Genomic DNA, 6968 nt, shown 5'->3' with positions numbered 1-6968 from the left:
CTGATGCTATAAATAGAAAAGCCCTAAAAGGGGTGGACGCCGTTTTTTTTGCGAAGACATTAAACCACTAAATGCTGGTTTTCGGTTCAACATGGTTTCCATGTTTAGGTGCAATTTCAAAACAATGTGTTCGTTTTCCTATAGGAGGCATTTTTTGTGCTAGATTTTTGAAATTTCACGAAGCAGTGAGAGAGTTCCCCTTTTTAGTGAAATGGACTGTTCTTATGCTCTGTTGATATAGCGGACTTCTTTAAAGGGGTAGTCCTGTCAAATTAACCGTACCTAATTTAAGGACAGTCAAATGGATTATATCTATATATTATACTTTCTACTCCACCACATTTAGATTCAAAATTCAAGATTCTTTATTGTCATTGAGCATGACATGTCATGTCAATGAAATATGCATTGCAACCCCCATGTTAGAACAAGATAATAAGAAAGATAAGAAAGATTAGAAAGAATAAAATTAAGATAACTAGAATAAAATAAACCAACATGCAATAAAAAAATATTCGTAAATGCAAAATATACCAGAATGAAAATATACTAAGACAATTAAAAAAAACTAAACAATAAAACATACCAGTGAAATGTGCCAAAAGATTAAAATATACCAGTGAAATTTACCGACAGCAGCTGAAATATACTAAAATGTATATAAACAGTAAACAATAAAATATACCAATGAAATTAAATGTACCAATATACTAAAATTTATATAATTTAGTTAAGTCTGTGTGTACTTAAATGTTAAGTACACAGAAGGGCAGGTGGAGGTGGAGGTGTAGGTGTAAAAGTGCTTTACACATTCCGATTATTAATACAATATAAATAACATTGAGTAAATACAGCAAATAAATTGTGATGTATTATAATGGTTATTATGGTTTAAGCTACCCAAGCAGTATGCAAAGTAGTTGAAGTTATCCCCATCTTTACCAGCTTAAACATTAGAGATGCTACCACATGTATGCAACAGTAACTATTATCCAGTGATATATATGCTGTATGTATCACTCTGAAGTGGGCCATTTATTTCACATACTTTAAGTATATTTTGATGTTAACGTCTGATTACTTTTACAGTAAGGATTTTAATTCAGAACTTTTACTTGTAACCCTTGTACACTGTGGTATTGCAACTTTTGCTTAAGTGCTCTTCCACCACTGGTGGAGTGTATCTATGTTTGTTTAGCTGAGTCATTAGGCAAAAGTCTACATTATATTGGGTTGTGATTTTCCTTTCTTTTGTTTCTCCTATACTCTATGATCAAGCCTGATAAAACCTCTCTTCGAATAATGTTGTGCCATTAGTAGAAAGGCTGGTGACACAGAGGTCCACAAATCTTACTTATGCATTTTTATTGCATAATAAAGCGACAGGTGAGTGATGTATTCACTCTTCTGGTTCTTATTTTGTTCTCCAGGTGGGTCTGTAGTGAGCTCATCACCTGTGAATTTCTAAACATTATCATGTTCAATAAATGTGGGAAACCTTTCAGTTCAAATGTACTGTATGTCTACCTAATTCTCTCCACTCTTTCATGAGGAAATTCAGATGATATACACACATTAGATTTGGAATCTAAGTCACTGAATGCACATCAAAACAACCCCACATTTAAAACACCATTTCACTTGTGAGAAATTTACATGTGGTTCATGAATTCGCATACAGCTTAGGCAGATGTATTTCGGGGGAAAAAATAAAAAATAGCCATGTGGTCTTTACAGAGGCACATTCATTCACCAAAAAGAAATAAATTGAAGACCTTTTTACTCAATCATCTTGTAAGTATGTAGCTCATAATTACAAATCTGTATGTCATAATTACGACTTAACTCATAATTACAAGAGCTTATATTTATGAGTTTGTTTCCTTGTAATTATTCGATTTTTTTTTCTCTTAATCCTGAGATGCAAGTCGTATAATCATGAGAGGCTAAATCACAATTATGAGTCCAAAAGTCTAATGTATGAGATATGAGAACATTTCAGTTTTTTCCCCTTTATTGAATGCATTAGACTTTCTGACATTTCACTTGTGGAAAAAAAAAAATACATGGCACATGTGGTTTTCTGGCATTTCACATGAAAACATGCCTTGTGCATTTTTTTGCACTATAAAAGACAATCATTCAGCATGAAGTGTATTCAGTAACAAATGTGTGCTCTTGCCTTTAAAAGGAAGATTCTGCAGAAAAAAAGGATTTGACACTGCAGCCTCAGTTCATTTAAACTGGAGGTCAAAGAGACGGATAAGGATCTGATCAATCAAGTGTGTGTGTGTGTGTGTGTGTGCGTGTGTGTGTGTAACACTAAATGATTGAGAGCAAAAGAGTAAAGAGATTGAGAGAGGTGCTTGGTGATATTGAGAATAGATTAGGGCAGATGCTGTAGGCTACAGTTTAATTTTGGTGAGCAGTGAATAAGCATATGCGTGCCCGACTCTGTACCAGCAGATCTGCGCAGAAGGAATAAACAGGAAAAGTCTATATTGTTTGTGTTACAGGTTAAAAACGGATTATGAATCACTTTTGAGCAATCGTATTCCTTTCTGAAGAGTGTATTCAGTAAAAGATCGGAAAATAATTTTAATACAAGTGTCAGGGGTCATGAAACAACGGCTAGTTGCTAGTTAAAAGAACTGCTTTCCAGAACCCTCCATAATTATGAGGTTGTTTGCTAGCAGATGAGTTTATTCTTAATATCAAGCCACAGAGGACAGGCTGCAACACAAAGGAATGCTGACATCTCATGAGATATGTCTTAGCTGATATATTATTTAAAGAGAGATATAACATAGTGTAGTTAATGCGTGCACACAATGCAAGTATACACTCAGAAACATGAAGCACACACACATGCACGCATTCTCCACATTACTGGCAGGACTGTTTATGATGTAGCAGTCCATTACCAGTAACCATCAGAGATGTATGTGTGTGTGTGTGTGTGTGTGAGAGAGAGAGAGCAAAAGAGAGAAAGATGTAAATAATTCAATTGAAACGAGGAAGAGGGAGCTTGATACGAGTTTTGCCTCTGTAAATAATCCTGGCATTTTACAACCCACAGTGACTGAGTGATGCAGACTAAAGAAATCTCTGTATGTTTGCCCAGGATTTCCAGGGAAATCTATTGTATTTAAAAGCATGTGCACATACACACAGCGAGACACAGCAAGCACACATATATGTTAACATATCTTTGGACTGTCAGCACTTTAAACAAACAGAAAGAAAGAATTCACAAAGATGTCACACTAATTGCAGCGATGATTCGTGTAAATGGAAAAACACGAACAGATGAGTGGAAAAAAACGTCACTCACTAGGGGGCACATGTGGACGATTGTTAACTACCCACAATTGCGCAAACCCAGTCTGTAGGACTGTCTGGACGGTGGGGGAAAAAGAGACAGAATGCTCTATAATGTTTTTCTTTTGTGCTGTTTTCATTTTTTTTAAGTCATTAATAAATACTGGTGATGAAGATTAGGGAACTTTCTAAAGGTTAAAGGTGCAAATTTGTACCAATTCAGGTTGCAGTAAAAGTACAGTAGCATTCCTTCAGTATGCAGTATGTATAGTGGCAGCTTCGCTGTCCATGGTAACAATTTAACGCTGCATCATGTTCTTCACCAGATTGTTCAGTTTACCAACATTGCAATAATGCTGAGGCCAATCGCTAACTCTGGTCACTACTTTTCTCTTGTTTGCCTGAACCTTGATTTACTCTGTGTTACCTTGTGCCTCAGGTTTATGATCCTCCAGTGATCTCTGTCTGCCAGCCTCAGTCAGCGGCTCGCCAGTCCACCTCACAGCTCAGCCCTGCTCCACTCTGGTCCAGCTCTCCAAACCCCATCTCACCAACTTCTTCATAAAACTGCCTTTAAACTTTTGCAAACCTTTATCCGAGTCCTGCTTTTGGGTCCTAAATTAACACAGCCTTACACATTATAGGTGTTGCTGCTGTTAGCCAAGCCTCGCTGGTGCATTTATGAAGTCGTACTTCAGCTGAATCCTAACGTCAGCATACTAACACACTCACAATGACAGTGCCAATAAGCTAATGCTTTGTGTTTACTATGCTCACTGTCTTAGATAAGTGCATTAGCATGCTAACATTTGCTAATTAGCAAATTCAAATTTTGAGCTCATGATGGCAGCAGTTGAAGAACCCAAACCACAAGTGTCAGCCTGAAGGTGGCGCTACAGGAAAAATCAGCAGATTGCCAAAATCATGAGGATAAATTGTCTGGAGTCATAAATATCTGTGCAAAATTTCGTGTTGATCCACCTGAGAGATATCTCCAAAGTGGTCATCCGACCATCCCTGAAGCCATTCCACTACAGCATGGCTAAACACTCACAGGTCACTCTTCCTACTGTACTGCTTTTCAAGAATACGTTATAATGCCGGCCAAGCTAGTTGTCAGCAGTAAAGGCAGTATGAAGGTAGATCATGTTCTTGTTATTACTGGTTGGTCAGGTGCCAGGATGACTGTGTGGATGGGCTGAGGATTGCTGGTGAAGCTTTCAACCTCGTTTTTCTTCATTTAGAAAAGGGAACTGATCTAGTCAGTATATTTAAATCAAACAGCAACTTTTTATCATACATTGATTTGCCAATTTTTACAAATCTTCAGTTATGGAAGAGTCCATTAATGTAAACATGAGCTGTCCAGTATCTTTTTTAGCATGAATTCTGTCTTTGTTGTTCCAGTATGTTCGTCAGAGAGTAAAAAGCCTGCTGTGTTTGACGTAAGGATCTATTGATTTAGGCTTTGGACGACTTGTAGGGAGCAATCAAGAGGTGGTGAATTGATTGACTGGGTTACTGATTTATTCATTCATTGAGAGGTCACGCCACTGGCTTGGACGGGAAGTTGATGGGATCTTAATTTGAGAATTGATTGCTTTGTGTCTCCTGAATACTCCTCATTTATCTTCAGATGCTGCCGCTGGCGTTCGGAGGGCTCAGTCAGATCGAGAGAGCCTTTCTGATGGGAGCCCTGCACCTACAGTCGCAGGAGGACCAAAGTCCATGAACACAATTACACTAAACCAAATGATGTGTTCAAAGATTTACCCCACAGGAATTTTTGTAGCATTTAATATTGATTTTCTCTTAAAGCGCATCAAGTGTCCAGCAATTTGACTCTGAAAAGTGCTACTGACATTCAGCATCATGGGTCATTGCGCACCAGTGACGTCTGTGTGTGTCAGTATTGATGCACGTATTGCATTTATGTGCACGTGCATCCATGTGTAAAAAAAACACACCAAATCCAATGCGCACAATTGTCCAGTAAATAGCTACCTTGTCCTCTTTGTAGAGGACGCTGCCCTCTTGTGAGACTCCTGCACCATTTGACTTTACACATGAGCACACCCACATATCTAAGGTCCTACAGGAAGATCAGTATGCAGCCGGATTGAATTTGGTTTGGGTTTATTCCATAAAATCAAAGGTGCTGATGGTGGTCTCGCTGCAATCCGAGTTCAATGTTGTCCCTTCAGGATGGCTTGAAATGCCAAGGACCAAAGGGTGCCGGTGCAAGAGGTCACTGCTTCCGATATCATCCTTTACAAAATGCTCATGCAATCTGGTTCCTGCCTAAATCTTTCCACTGTCACAATAATGTGGCTTCTTCCAGCATACATTGTGCAGAAGGCAGAGAGGAAGACGATGGAAATGCAGGACTGACACATCTCTGTATGAAGTTGATCATAATAAAATAGTAAAAACAACAACAATAATAATAAACTTTAGCTATACCACTTTTCTTAACAATATTACAATGTGAGTCCAGTATAAAGACAGATGAATAGAAGATAGTGAAGATAAAGACACGTGAACGGCATGAACACACAATGTAGCTCAGAATAGAATAAAATACGGAACAGAGTAGACTAAGACAGGGGATTCTCTGTGTCTCTCTCCCTCGAGACACACACACATATTACACCCATACACACAGACACACACTTCCATCGCCTCTTGCCTGTTTCCATGGAGACAGTAGTGAGCTGCTTCTTTCCACTAGGATCACACCGTCTGTCTTGATCACAATACATATGCACATGCACATGCAGCCACACACATACACTGCAAACTGAGACATTTTTCAGCCTTCCCAGATGAATTTGTCCTACATGCTGTCAGGTTTATCCCCACATGTTCACGGCCATATTAACCATGAATCATCACTCGACAGGTGTTGTGTCAGTGCTATAATATGAAATCTATTCCTCTCTGCTCAAGTCTGTAATTTGCACATTTATCCAATAGCCTGTTCCAGATTTTGCAGATTTATTTTTTTATGTGATTATAAATACTCATGCATTTTAAGTGATGTGCATTAGTTTTCATATTTTGTATTTTAATGAGGGCGAGAGGGGTTTGTAAGGATGAAACATGCTTTGAAAAAAAACACAGTAAATGGCCTGTAAGTAAAAAGTCTTGCAGATAAAACATCGTGTGTGTGAACCGGCTGAGGTGAGGCAGCTGTCAGAGTGGTGCTCACCCTCTCTGACCTGCTGCAGCCTTTTGGTCTGGTGGATAAGATTTGAAATGAAACTAGAAACAAGTGATCAGTATGTTGCTGAGCTGTACTGTACAAGTATTCTTTTAAAGGGGTGTTTTTGGCTGCTCCACCCTGGTACACTTCCACCTCAGTACATAGCACCACACTAATTTGGCATCAGAATACCAAGGTTCATCCAAGGCCCCGTGTTAACGAAAACCCTCTGAATACAAAACACTTCTTGTGCTTCAGCAATTATACAGTGTGATCTTTAATATTGTGATCAGAGGTCATCACGGGATCATGCAGTTAGTCAAAAATACAGAAGGATTTCTCACTACTGTCTTAAGCAACTGCACAACTTTCACTTCCTCCTCCTCCATGACACCACTGCCATGTGCAGCCAGTGACTGCATTACAATCTGTTGTGTACCTG

The sequence above is a fragment of the Chelmon rostratus genome, chromosome 13 (assembly GCF_017976325.1).
Source record: "Chelmon rostratus isolate fCheRos1 chromosome 13, fCheRos1.pri, whole genome shotgun sequence".
NCBI lineage: Eukaryota > Metazoa > Chordata > Actinopteri > Chaetodontiformes > Chaetodontidae > Chelmon > Chelmon rostratus.
The sequence above is the reverse complement of the archived record's forward strand: the minus strand, read 5'-3'. Positions refer to the sequence as shown.